Source organism: Ochotona curzoniae, unplaced genomic scaffold (assembly GCF_017591425.1).
Source record: "Ochotona curzoniae isolate NIBS_2020 unplaced genomic scaffold, NIBS_Ocur_1.0 contig_2754, whole genome shotgun sequence".
Lineage (NCBI taxonomy): Eukaryota > Metazoa > Chordata > Mammalia > Lagomorpha > Ochotonidae > Ochotona > Ochotona curzoniae.
In genome coordinates this window covers 25,164,122-25,178,977 of record NW_024465582.1, presented here as the reverse complement: position 1 = coordinate 25,178,977, position 14,856 = coordinate 25,164,122, and positions in this window count along the sequence as shown.

Genomic DNA, 14,856 nt, shown 5'->3' with positions numbered 1-14,856 from the left:
AATAATGTGGGTTGGGAAGAGAAAGAGAGAGAGGTCTTCCTTCTGTTGATTCACTCTCCAAATTGCCACAATGGCCAGGGTTAGTCCAGGCTGAAGCCAGGAGCTTGGAACTCTATCCTAGTAGAAACCCCAGCACTTGGGCCATCTTCTGTTGCTTTATGTTAGCAGGGAACTGGATCAGAAGTGGAGCCATTGGGATTCTAATTGGCATTTATACAGGATGCTGGAATTTTTAGGGTAGTCTTAAGTTACTGTCCCACACCACTGGCTTACTAAATTCCCATTGTTTTTGGCAATTCAGATGATGGATTTTTTTTAAAGATTTATTTTTATAATTTTTTTAAATTGGAAAGGCAGATATACAGAGAGGAGAGAGGAGAGACAGAGAGGAAGATCTTCCATCCGATGATTCACTCCCCAAGTGAGCCGCAACGGCCGATACTATGCCCATCCGAAGCCAGGAGCCTCTTCCGGGTCTCCCACGCCGGTGCAGGGTCCCAAAGCTTTGGGCCGTCCTCGACTGCTTTCCCGGGCCACAGGCAGGGAGCTGGAAGGGAAGCGGGGCTGCCGGGATTAGAACCGGCACCCATATGGGATCTCGGGCGTGCAAGGCGAGGACCTTAACCACTTGCGCCACCGCGCCGGACCCAGATGATGGATTTTTATCAACAATGTAATCATCATGCCATTTCTTTTACTCCTTGAACATTGTTAACATCTTTCCTATTAAAACTGATTAACCTCACTCCTAAGCTTTCTAATGTTATCAGAAATTCAGATCACTAAACCCTTTGCAAATGAGCCAAGTTGATAATTTCTCTTTCGGCCATACCTGATTTCTTTCAATCTGTGAATCTGAAGTGGTCCACTTTGCAAAGCTAGGCTTCCTTTCCCTGTTAACCTTCTATGATGGAAATAGCTAATCCTATGTTACCCTTAAAATTTTTTTAAATTCTATCTTACAATGTTTCTGTAGAAAAATCATAGGACTCTATTGGACCAACCCATCTACTTGAGAATGGGATGTTCACTGTACTCTCAAAATTCTTTCCCTGTTGCTAATTATCTAAATCACTAAACACAATAGCTCTTCCACACACACTTGCCCCCCATTCTCACCTTACTAGTCTATCATTTTACCTTCCACTTCAGTAACAAGTTGATTTGAGACATTCATTGTCATATAATCATCAGAATTCTGTCTCTTTGTTGATCTGTAGAGAGAAACCTGCTTTACTTCTGGTCTTCCTTCAGTCCACAATTCATCCCTCCATCATTCTCTACCATTTCACTCTATTGAAGTATTCTATGTTCCTAACTGCTGTCATACTCTTTGGTTACTCTTTATTTTTTAAACTATCATTTGTTCTTTACGTCTTTAAACTCTTTTTTGGAAGCACCTTCTATTCTCTTTTACCTAACTTTTCCTAAATGTTATGCCATGAAGCATTTAGCCATAGGTGTGATAATAACAGCTTTCCTGAGCCGAAAGAGTTCTATGGTCCAAGAAAACTTAGAAAACACTCACATAATTAAATAAAGTTCAGATTAATTCTTATTCATGATTTATCAGTGCATTAGTGTCAACCTGTACAGCTAATTTGCAGGATACGGGTATGGGATGGGTATGATTATAGTAAGCTGGTCTCAGACTTGTTGGATCACAGACAATTTCTTTTCATAGAGTATGTGAGGGGACCACCTGGATTCTACTGAACTAATAGTGGAAAACACTGTATGTGTCTACTGAAACTCTCAGATCTTTAGCCATCAAACTCAGGTGTGTGTTGTCCTCCATTTTAGCTTCTCTTTATAATACTGCTCCACCAAATTTCCCCCTCTATCTTCATTACTATGAAGTAAGAGTAGATTATTTTGTATTCACTACCTGTTATCTTATTACTGTGATCCTTTTCCACATAATGTTTCATGGTCATTCCAGGTGAAAGTGTTTTATCCTTTTTTTTTTTCCAAAATAGGGAGGAATCCTTAGAAGGGATAGTCAATATTTTGGTCATCACTAATGTGATACATATCACACTGTCTCTATTTATTCAATATTTTCCTCTCTGAAATTGTTAGCTATACACTTTGTACTTCAATGGAATAGTTTCAACTGTAACAGAAAATCTAACAAAGAAGGACTTATACAATAAGGAAATTCACTGTTTTATTTAAATTTCATTACAGGTTTCCATTATAAATTTTGTTATACAATAAGAAACTCGTAGGTGTTATAAGAAACTCAGAGGGTTGAATAGTTCAGTGGTTCAGTATTGCCATTGAGAATCATATGTGCCTCTCAAACCTCATAGTTACTGATTTAAGGGTCCCAGGTGACACAGCTGCCCATGCCAAGCTGAAAAGAAAGGATTAGCTCTTTCTGCAGGTGTTCCTTAGATTCTCACATCCCCTCTAGAAGCATGCGGATATCACTCTCATTGTCTCACAGGACAAGATCATATGACTTCCCCACATCAATCACTGGTATGGGAGTAGGAGTTCCCATTAAATTGGCTTAGACACATCCACTGAGTTGGGTGCAAATCATCTTCAAAGAGCAATAGAGACGTGAGCAAAGTAAAGGCTCTGATAGTAAATGGAAATTGCATATACTACACCTCAATATTATATTTAAATCCACAACAGAGCACTCCACAAATTCTGTAAACTTGCTAAGTGAGTAAAAGGATGGCTAGAGTTATGCCAAATTTTGTGTTTAGTCAAGATTTTATGAATTGCTCTCAATTTACCCCCTTTTCTGATTTTCTGTGAAGATTAAAAATGTGTATCATAGGAGGACTATATATAGGTGAATACTTAGAGTTGTTGGTTCTTTGCTTTAAATATTAAAGCTTCCCATCACCCCATACTCTCTATATCAGTAATACGCGGAACTCAGAATATAATAGAATTATTTGAGTAAATGTCTTCAAGGTGTTCTGCAGTGATAAAATCAAAATAACATAAAATAGATTCTAAATTAAGATTTTCATTGTTTTCCTCAACAAAATTATAATGTTGGGAACCTTCTTTTCTTTCCCCTCATATTCAAGATAGCAACCATATTTTATTGTAGGTGATTTGATGCCAATAGTTGAATCAGTCTGTACTTTAATTTAGTATTTCCTCCAGACATTCTTTGAACATGTGTCAACAGGAAAGAACATGTTTCAAAATCTACTTCTGCCCATTTTTTCTTAATAAACAAAATAAAGCTGGAATATATGTCTTTTAGTTCCCTCTATGCTTTCTGAAATTTGTCTAAAAAACACAGAGGTAAGAGAATTGATCAAGATCAAGTTCTGAAGCAGGTGAATCTGGTCATGGAAACTTTGATTTTCCCTCTCAGTGTCCCCAATTCTCTTGTGCAAGGATTTATTGTCAGCAAATACCAGCAGCTCGTTGCTCAAGAACATTGTAAGTTGTTGCTACTTCTCAGTGTGTACTCATTTCATTGATTGTATTTTAAATATTAAAAAAAAGCCTCCAAAGACACTGGGGAATTATCTGCAAGGATGAGGTATCAGGTGAGGTGGCAGAGATGGAGTTTGGGTAAAGAATATTTTTTGTTCCCATGAAGTCTAATCATACTTGACTCACCTACTCTTGCGTATGGAACAGGTTGGCTTTAGGGATGAAGCTTTGCTTTTGTGCATTGTTGGGTCTTAGGTAAGCCAGAAGCTCCTGAGCTATTCTTCTTAGCCGGTTGTCTCAAACTGTCACACTAGAAACACTAAGGCAGATGTATTTTTGCCCAATGTATATGCATATGCTGTGTGGAGAGGTGGCTGTGGAGTGATTTTCAAGTTTAAATTTCAATTAGAGTGGATTCTTTTCAATAAAATGTGCTTCAAACACTTTTCTGAAGACACACAAAATAAGAGTGGGCCCTAGGACCTATTCAGGAACTTTGTTCTATAAATTGCATTTACATGTCTCTCTCTGTTTCTCTCTCTCTCTGTCTCTCTCTCTCTCTCACACACACACACATGATTTCCAGAATAATACATAACGAGAGCACAGAAAGCAGGAGTGGAATATCAAATATTAGAGATGAAGGTTTATTCTTGGGTGACATGTTCCTTGTATCCATAATTTGCTTCTTATTTTTAATTCTTGGTTTCTTTTCATTTTGTTTGCTTGGCATATGGATAGATAGAGAGATAGAAATAGAGGATGGATGGATAGATAGATAGATAGATAGATAGATAACACACTTGGATCCTTTGGTTCATTCTGCAAATGTTCACCTTAAGAAAACAAGTCTTATAGATTGGGAAAGCTTAGAAAAGTGTACCTGTGACTCACTCAGTGACATCCAAGTCTGCAGGTTAGGTATCAGCTGACTTGCCAAACCAAAATCAACCCAAAACCAAACACAACGCCAAGGAGGTTTGTTGCAGGGTTCAAATCAAAGTGTTCTGTAAGATGAGGAGGCTTTTTTTTTTTTAAGATTTATTTTTATTATTTTTTTTATTGGAAAGGCAGATATACAGAGAGGAGAGACAGAGAGGAAGATCTTTCGTCCGATGATTCACTCCCCAAGTGAGTGCAACAACCGGTGCTATGCCCATCCGAAGCCAGGAGCCTCTTCTGGGTCTCCCACGCTGGTGCAAGGTCCCAAAGCTTTGGGCCGTCCTCGACTGCTTTCCTGGGCCACAGGCAGGGAGCTGGAAGGGAAGTGGGGCAGCCAGGATAGAACCAGCGCCCATATGGGATCTTGGGCATGCAAGGTGAGGACCTTAACCACTTGCGCCACCGCACCGGACCCAATGAGGAGGCTTTTAATAATTCATCGTTCAGGGAAGATGGAAAACTGTCTTGGTGGATCAGTAAGCCTTCCATCTCAGATATCTAGAACATTTTGTGTTTTTTATCCAAAACATTTTATTTTCAGAATATTTCTTTGTGAATGTAAAGTGCAGAGAGAATAGATAGACTGGTAAAAAGAAGGATTACATGAATCCAAATGACCAAAACTCACAGAAAAAAGGGTCAGAAACTTGAAAATCTCTGGATCGAAAACCAATGTACAGAAACCCACATTTTATGTTAAAAATAACTTTATAGGGGCAAATCTCTTCATTCTCAGATTTTCAAGTAGTAATCATAACTTTGTGACAATTGGCACCTTGAACTATATTTTCGGCTTCCTAAATAAGGATTATTCTTCCCACAGGAAGGCAAGGAGAAAAAAAGGAGGCAGCCAGCACTTGTTCAAGTGAATCAGAACAAAGTCAAGATTCCATAGTCACTCAGCAAGGAAATCTCTACTGAATTTTGTTTCATAGAGAATCGAGTTCTGGGAATAAACCAATTCAACATGCAACATAATGTAGAAGAAGCATGGGAATGCAGACAATGCAAATCCAAGACAAGAAACCATTCGGTCGGGTCTACAACATGGACACCTTTGTGTCCTCTAACTCACCAGGGACCATAGGATTTATATTTGAACCTTCACCTTAATATTCTGGTATACAAATATATGAAAAATATATGTGTATGCAGACATGCATGCAATAAATATATGCTACCAAGGTAGTAAATGCTTAATTTGTTACATGTCTAATTTGCTTGATGTAATTGGATTCAGTTATTAACACATATTTGGATTGTCTAAAGTCCCCCAAGAAATAGCTCTTGACAAAACAAAATGAATCTGAGTATGAAGGCCAAGACTCTACTCAGTATGTTGTTTCACCCAAGCATCTGTATGTCAGCTTGGATCACAAGTAATAAAATCAAAGAAGTGTCAGAAGTTGAATGGAACCTCACCGAGTTAGTTCAAGTGAAGAGACCACATTAAAGGGACTACTCAAGAGGCAAGGCTGACGTTCTGAGGCAGCTATGGCTGTTCCTGAGAGCCCAGCAAGCTGAATGTGGAGGAGAAGCTCGTCAACAGGAGCTGTAATCCTGGAGAGAGGCAACCCCTGTCGAAAATGAAGGTAAAGCCAGGAAAGGCTATGAAAATTCACCATGGCCTCCCACTTATTCATATCCTTTCTCTGCAGGTGCCCACAGTAGGCTAAAACCAACTGGAAGCTGGAGGACAAGGAATCTGGTTAATAGAGTCCATAAAAGGACAATACAGAACAGGATATGGAAGAGATTGAATATGAGGTGGGTGGGGACAAATGAAGAAAACTTCATGATATCTAAGAAATCTGACCTTTTTACTCAGCTCGGAAACTCCAAATTTCTTCCCAGTCTGGTCAGTGACAAGACTCAGGCAGGTGATTTAGGGGGCTGCTGCCTGTTAAAGGTGAACAAGTTGGCTTCTCCATGGAAGCCTGGATGTCCCAATGTCCATGGCAATCACTCCTAATCAGACTGTCATACTGTGCTAGCTTGATTCCTAGCCTCTGTATTCCAGTTTGGATCGCTGGGCATTCCCTCATACCAACTTTCTCCTAAATAATCCATAAAGCTTCTTCCTACTCCTCCCCCCAAATAAGAAGCAAATTTGAGATATTATCTTGCCTCTTTGCTCACCAGTAATAACAATAAAGTCACTCTCTTCTTGAAAGGCTGGCTTCTTGGAGCATGGCTGGGCAGTGGGCAGGAATTCTGGAGCATAAGCATGAACCCTGAACTGCTGTGGGGATGTTGAAATTGAGATGCTAACATGCCATACTACTCTTGTGTCCAATTCCTGATCATAGCAAGGAAAGAACCAGAAAGCTGTGCAACTGAAAAGTCTGGTCTTGTCTGCCTGCTGGCCTCTGCTATGTCAGGTCTTGTTCGTGCAGTCAACTTTTGCCATCTGCCCTTGTGTATAAGGTTCCTGGATAGAAGCTTGGAACAGAGTCAGTGGCAACAAGGCCCTCAGAGCAGGCAGAGACAATTTTTGCATTTCTTGGACTTCCAATCAGCATCTCCTTTAAACAACTGCATGCCTACTCAGAAGGCCAAAATGAGTGGACATTACTCACCTACCTTGCTTTGAGCAGTGTGATGGTCAATGGAATAACTATTGAAATGGGATCCAGCATGTTTGATATTTGTGTGACACCTCCCTTGGATTAATGGACAGACATCATAATGTGATTAAGAATTAAACAGGGAAAAGTAAATGAGATATTCCCAGGTAAACACAGTTATGAAAGTTTTTTTGTACAGATTAGTGATATTTGTTTGTGGCATACTACAAGTTACTCAATGAGGTCCATATTTATTTCTGATGCCTTGCAAGTTACTCAATTACGTCTTTCCTCCTTCCATCGTAAACAAGACTTTGGATTTTCATTCATTTTGTTTGAGGGTAGGTATTGTGGAGAGAAAAAAAAAAACTAGCGGCATTTTGTTATTGTACCAAAGCCCACTTTGTTGGGAATCCAAGTGGCTATAGCAACTAAGTCTCCTGTTGAATCTTCCTTCAGACTCAATCCCTGAAAATTAGTTGGGGCAGATTAGAGAGAGCTCTGTGAAATGTGCCTTCTGGTTTCAGAGGGGCAGTGAGCTGGAAGGCTCATCCACTCTTTGATCCTCTCTAACTTCTCTGATCCTGTGAGTTTGTGTGACTCATCTAACACAAGGTCTTGTTGTCTCACTCCCTTGGAAACTGTCGGAGTGCTATAAATAAAGGCCTCATCTGGCAGTCTTGACCTTCAATCTCTTGGCTGGATTCTGCCAACCCTGAGCCCCCAAAACACAGAACCAATGTTGAGGACTCTTCCCACATATGCAAGTCTGGGTCTGTATAAATAAACTGCTTTATCAGTTCTAGGTTATACTGACATTTGAGTGTTTGAATCATTTATCACCTCTCCCCTCAGTAAACTGAATCAAACTGGGTGGAGACATAGGCTAGACTTTTGTCATTTCCCAAGGACCTCCTTGTGTTCCCACTGTGTACATGCATTTGGGTGCTCCATGGTGACCACTGATCAGGGGGTCAGAGGGACCTGGGGCAGCAGGGGCATCTCTTGGCAGCTCAGCCAAAGGCCGTGATGTCATTAGCATATTTTGACCACTCACTGGTTGTCAGGCTCTGGGTTCAGTGCATTTGGCCAATACTATAAAGAAGGGGTAGTGGAGTAGGAGGACAATCCTCTAATAAACTTGTTCTCAGTAATATGCTAGTGACAGCATGTCACAGAGACCTCCAGCACTTTCATTGTGAAAGACAGTGAGATGGGAAGGCTCTTTCTTTTTAAACTTCACATTTTAAAAATTGATACAAACAGAACAGATTCAAAGTGGCTCACAGACACAATTCCAAGAATATAATGACACCTCCCATTCTCACCCTCACACTTTTCCCTTCCCTCTTCCATTTATTTGATTTGTGTGATCTTGACTGTTACTGCTTGAGTTCTTCATCAGGGAGAGAAGGAAACTGGGGGTAGGGGAAGGGTACCGGAGGACTATTCAGTTCCCTGTTGCATGCAGGGCTAGAGGGTGAAGCTAGCATGCTTCCTCTTAAAAACTGTCATTTTGTGAGTTTTTCAGATGTGTGGGACCTGAACCAGGGGCGGTGAGAACCGTAAGAGTCATAACAATCATTTTCACATACTGGGAACCAGGCAGTCTCTGCCTGTGGAGAAGCTGCGTCAAGAGTGCAGATATGCAACGCTGGGTGAGGGATGCCTCTGGCCCCAAGGAAGTGGGTTCTATTGCCTTCTCTCTGCCATGTGAGGACACAAGATGTTTCCTGTGTGCAAGTCAGGAAGAGGGCTCTCAGCAGAACCCGACCATACTGGCACTGTGACCTCAAACTTGCGACCTCCAGTACTGTGGGATGTTTTTAAGACAGTAGGGCATGGGGCTTTGTTGCAGCAATGAGGAATCATCAACACCAGGACACACATGCCTAATAGCTGGTTCATTTTGTTTCCTAGAAGAAGAAATCTCTAGTAAGTAATGTGGTTTAGTTGTGATTTGTCTCTACGGAAACTCAGTTTGGAATTTGGTTGCCAATGTAGCTATCATGGGCTATGGGACCATTAAGAGGGATTCATGTCTTTCTTGAAAGTCTGGTCAAGTTCTCACAGAACTGAATTAATTCTCCCAAGAAGGATTCGTTAAAAAGCACCTGATCCTTTGCCCTTCCTCTCTCGTGATGTGTCTGTTCACCACTTGTGCATGGTACATGCCATCTATCACTTGCTGATGCAGCTTTTGCCAGCTATGCCCACCTGATCTTAGAGTTCCTAGCCTTCAGAGCCATGAACTAAATTAACTGTATTTCTTTACAAATTCATGAGTCTCAGGTATGCTGGGATGGCCACAGAAAAAGGAATAATACAGAAAGTTATTAAACTGTATATACTAATGTTGTAACTACTATCAAACAATATCAAGAAAAAGCGTTTGAAATGATATTTATTTAAAAATTATAAAATTCCACATTGTTAAAATATTTCTTAATTTTTATTTTTCTGGATGTTGAATAAACAACTCTTTCAGAACCACTTCTTTTTTTTCAATGACAAACATATTTTTATTCTTGAATTCTTACGTTACATCAAATAACAATCAGATAATTCTCTGAATTATGAAACTCCAATATGTACCAGGATTCTGTTGCCCTTGTGCATCACTTATTTGGGCTGACAGCATACTTCTTAAAGTAGGTTTTTTCCTTTTTTTCTAAATCTATTTATTTTTATTGAAAAGTAAGAACTGCAGAGAGAAGAAGAGATAGAGAGAAAATCTTCCACCCACGGTGCATTCCCCAAGTGATCACAGCAGTCAGAGCTGAGCCCGCCTGACCCAAAGCCAACACTTAGAGCCTTTTCTGGGTCTCCCACATGGGTGCAGGGTCCTAAGGCTTTGGACTGTCCTCCACTGCTTTCCCAGCCCATAAGCAGGGAGACAGATGGGAAGTGGAGCATCCAGGACAAGAACTGATGACTGTGAGATCCCAATCCTCGAAGAGGAAGAATTAGCTGATCAAGACTTCATGCTGGGTCCATTAAAGCAGATTTTTCTATTTATAAGCTCAGAGTTCTGGTGTATTTAGGACTTGAGAAGCCCGTTTCTTTGTCGTACTTCCTCTTTTTAGATACTGAAGGTTTTTGATTACTTTTCAACTTACCTTATCAGTGTGACTGTACAAAGAAACAACCATTGCTTTTTGTTTGGACATCTAGAACTCTCCTAATCAGATGTGGCGACTTCTGATACAAAATACCACTCAGAGAGGGAAAGATGTAGATTTATGTAACTTTGGAACTGCAAGTGAAATGTTTGAGAAGCTCATCGTGGATAAATTAAATTTCAGTTTTGTTGTTGCCTTGGCTTTTATGGGTTTTGGATATATATGTTTTAAGCAATTAAGTAGAGGTTATTATGGCTAGTTGTTCTTTTTAGAGGAAAATAAAAGATTTATTATTTATTGGAAAGACTGAGTGGGAGAGAGAGAATGAGAGACACACAGAGAAAATCCTCCTTCATCTGCTAGTTCACTTGTCAGATGGCTCTAACAGCCAGGTCTGGGTCGAGCTGAACGAGGAGCCAGGAACTCCATCCATCTGGGTCTCCCACATGGGTGATAGGGGCCATCACCCATTGTTTTTACAGGCACATTAGCAGGCAACTGGATTAGGAGACAAGTTACTGAGACTGATACCAGTGCTTGGGTATGTGATTCCTGGCCTGCATACCGCCCACTGTCAAACAGCGGTACACAGCAATTTCCTACTAAGCCCCTTGAAAACATCCCTTAGTTATTCCCTGTCATAACTGAATGCCTTACATCTTGTTGTTTTCAGTCTTAGGCTCTTGATTGGATAACGAGTGAAGCAAGGTGATCATTCACAAACTTTTAAAACGTTTAGTTACTTTAAATTAGTAAAATGTATTGTCTGGAATCAGTGCTCACCGAATTTTCCTGCTGCTTTCTACAGATCGGCTTCCAGACTAAAAACGATTGAATGGTTAAAATCTTGATCTGTCTTCTTGAGAAAACTTGGCATGGAGAAAGCCAGAAGTACCTTGGATTCCTTTCATTCCTGAGAACATTGTTTGGTGTTTTATTCAGTGAGTACTTCCTAAATATATTTACAAAGGAAGACAGACTCAGCAGGTCGTCTGTAGGCAGCAGTGAGGATCCAGGCTAACGGTGCACTGTGGAAACAAGCTGGGCTGTGCCTGCTCTTGGAATTGAGAGTGTGCCATTAAAGTTGGACTTCACAGATTGTATATCTTTCCCAAAATACCGCTAGTCAGATCAAGTTATAATGATGTTTGTCAGGCAGCTTACTAGAGTAAGTTATCAGATTTCATCTTGTAAAATCATAAAGATTGATAAAATGGAATATACTCCATTGCTAAGCAACTGCTGATGTTGAGTCAAAAAAAAAAAAAAACGCGAATTGGGTTTGGTGCAATAGCCTATTGTCTAAAATTTTGCCTTGCATGCACTGGGATCCCATCATGAGTGCCAGTTCAAGTCCCAGTTGCTCCATTTCGCATCCAGCTCCTTGCTTGGGGGCCTGGGAGAGCAGTGGAGGATGGCCCAAAGCTTTGGGACCCAGCACTCATATGGGAGACCCAGAGGAAACTCCAGGTTCCTGACTTCAGATTAATTTCGCTCCAGCTGCTGTGGCCACTTGGGGAGTGAACCAGTAGATGGAAAATCTTTCTCTCTGTCTCTCCTTCTCTGTGTATATCTGACTTTCCAATAAAAAATAAATAATCTTTAAAAAGGCAGACCAATTTATTTAGGCAACTATCACATTTCACTAAATTTAAGACATCATGTGTTCTTAAGAAAAAGTCCTTTCAATGAAACTTTGACATAATGCCTTTATGTCACTAAAGTTCTATTTCTACTTATTAAAGGCACTCTTTATGGCTTATTTGGCTATAAATTTCTACCATTTGTAACTTTTGTAGATTCATAAGAAGGAACATACATATTTAATAAATTGGTTAGACTAGTCCTAAAATTACTTCACACAGTTGATTTTTGGGGGATCACAAGCCAATAACAAGTATTTCTCAAGGCATGTTGGCCTCTGGGCCATCAAGACTATTTGTTGATGTAGAATTGCTTAAAAGAGGGCTCCACTATTGTCCCTGAGCTTCTCGTTCGAATGATTGGCTCCCATACTGCAAGGTTTATGGCACAAGTGGTCCATGACGTGACATCCTGATGGCTATTCCAACTTCAAGAACTCTAACGTGCATGATATGTATGTTAGACTTTTTCTTAACATATCAAAAAATTCTATGTGGGTAATATAGATGGAAATCATAAGCAACTCCTTCAGATAGGTTTTTCCCATCAGTGATCTTCAGTGTAAAAATTAAGTAGTGCTTCTGTCAATATGAAGATGTGGGCAGAAAAATTCATATGCATAGCAATTTCTCCAGTTTTTGAGCTTTTCAGAATCAATTGTGTCATTTGTTAAAAATGTTGATTCCAGGGTCCACCCCAGACCCATAAAATTTGAATCCCTGGTTATAGTGTTTTTTGATAAGCTCTGCGGGGTGGGGGCTTGTGACATGGGTGGTCTGGGGGGCTGGGTGGAACACCCTGAACTACACTCTCAGACGCCCCTTCAGTTGTGTGCTAATTAAGTTCTGAGAACATGGGCCTGGGGACTTCATGAAGCCCATGCAGCCAAAAGAGTGCAAGACATTAAAAATATATCATATATATGACATATATGTACATATAACACACACACACACATATATATGCTTACATATATTATATAATGTCTATTTGAGAGAGCAAGAGAAAGATCACCCATCTGCTGATTAAACAGTAGAAAACCCAAGTGGTGTCTTAGCAACTGCATCAAATGCAAAGGCACATGTTTGTTTTTTTAAAGGGGTCAGGAACAAAGGAGCCAAGATAGCATGACACCAGATTAGAGAATAAATCTGAAACTCAATTACTTAGAAAAGTCCTTTATAAGAGGCTTGGAAGTTATGTTTCGTGTTTCTCTTTTTGTAATGGTTAGCCTTGGATTATCTTTCCCCGATTCAATCATTTGTTCAACTCACATGACATGTGAAAAGCTCTTGTTCACTAGAGAGACAGATGAGTCTATTGGGGGTGGTCCTGATTGTTCTTGTATTATAAAGGGTCAGTTGAAGGTTATGCAAAGGAAGTGTTGTGCTATTAGAGAAGCAAAGGAGCAGAATCATTTCCTATGAGTCTTGGGTTAATCATAGATCTCACCCTCTCCAAAGCTCCTGGTAAAAAATTCCAAACATCTTAGCAATAACTTCCCTTTTTTTTCTTTTTAAATTCTGTTTTCATAGTTGAAGGGTGTATATCCATGTAGGCCACTGACTAGGATGGGGAAGGTCGATGTATGGAACAAGTAGAGTGGAACAATCTTTCAATTCTTTTTCTTTTTCTCTTGTATCTACAGGGTTAGGGCTAGGAGAGGGGGTGGCTCCTTGCTGCCAAACTACATCAGCCTCCAGTATGGGGGAACAGTCATTTATTGTCATCTTAGAGATCCCGGTGTGGAGAAGAATGTTCCAAGGGTGTGGTTTTGATAGTTCTGAGACATTTTTGGTTTTGTTGAACTAGGACTGAGAAAATCTTTCCAAGGTGCACTGGCTGACAAAGTCCACCTTAGTGCATCCACATATCCAGACACTTGTTGCAAAGCTTGGCAAGGAGAGTTGTCCAAGCTGTTCTGTTTTTTATCCTTCGACAAGGCACTCGATGTCCTCTGCTGGCCTAGATGAGCATCTTGGCATGCTGTCCACTGTACAGACATCAGCAACTGAGGAAGCTTAGTCCTGATATATACCTCCAAGGTTGGACCACATATCCTGTGATTTTCTCTGTGGCCAACGTTTGAGTCCAGTCATTTATTGGAGAGTCCCCCAAGCACCCTCAGCTGGGGTGACCCCAGACCTGACTATTGTGTGTGCCATCTGGTGTGGGGTCTGGTTCAGTCTGTCACCTGCATTAGCCTATCCACATACTTGTGAATGCGATTGCCTTGTAAATTCTGCCTCCAGTCCCATTGCCTATGCAAACTGACAGGTTTGCCCAATCCAGGTTTTCACAAACCCAGCTCTTTTGCACACCAGAGGGAACTTTAGCCTAGTCAAGGTAACTCCCAATAACCTGTATTAGGTTTGTCCCCAGTCCTGGTTCCTATGACACACCCATTGGTACTGTGACTTAGTTCATCCTGACCCACTACCAGATCTAGTACACTTATACCAATGGGTACTGTCACCTTGTCCAGCCCGGCCAATCCCCAGCCCTGGCTCTCTTGATCACCAGGGGGAGCTGCAGGTCAGCAGAAAAGTGCCTGCAGTTCCCCTAGTAGGTCTACCACCAGCTGTGGATCCTGAGCTTGCCAGGGGGTACTGTGGTCCAGCCTGACATAAGTTGCACCCAGTCCTGGCACTTACCAGTGGATGCTGCAGCAAAGCCCAGCTGATCCACACTTATTCTGGCTCTTATATGCGCCAGTGGATGCCATAGCTTAGCCTAGCCTCGCCCTCCCCCAAATCTAGCTCACATGGCCGATGGTTGTTGCAGTCGTACTCAGCCCTGTCCACTCTCAATCCCAGCTCCCATACTCACAAGTGGGAATATTAGCCTAGCAGGGAAGTCCTTGAAATTCCCATTTCTGGCTCACCCTCAGCCCCAGGTCCTGCATGATGGTGGGTGCTATGGTCCAGTCTGGCATAGCCCGCCTCACCTTGGCATTTACCAGAGAGTGCTGCAGCCTGTTTCTGCATGGCCTGACCCCAGTCCCAGCTTATGCAGGTGGGTGCTGCAGCTTAGCCCAATTTTGTTAGAACCTCCATCCTGGTCCTTATGTAAACTGGCAGGTGTAAACTGGCCCAACCTCTCCAGGCTTGTATCTGGTCCTTCCTCTTGTACCTGCCAGCAGATGCTTTGAACTGACCCAGCCC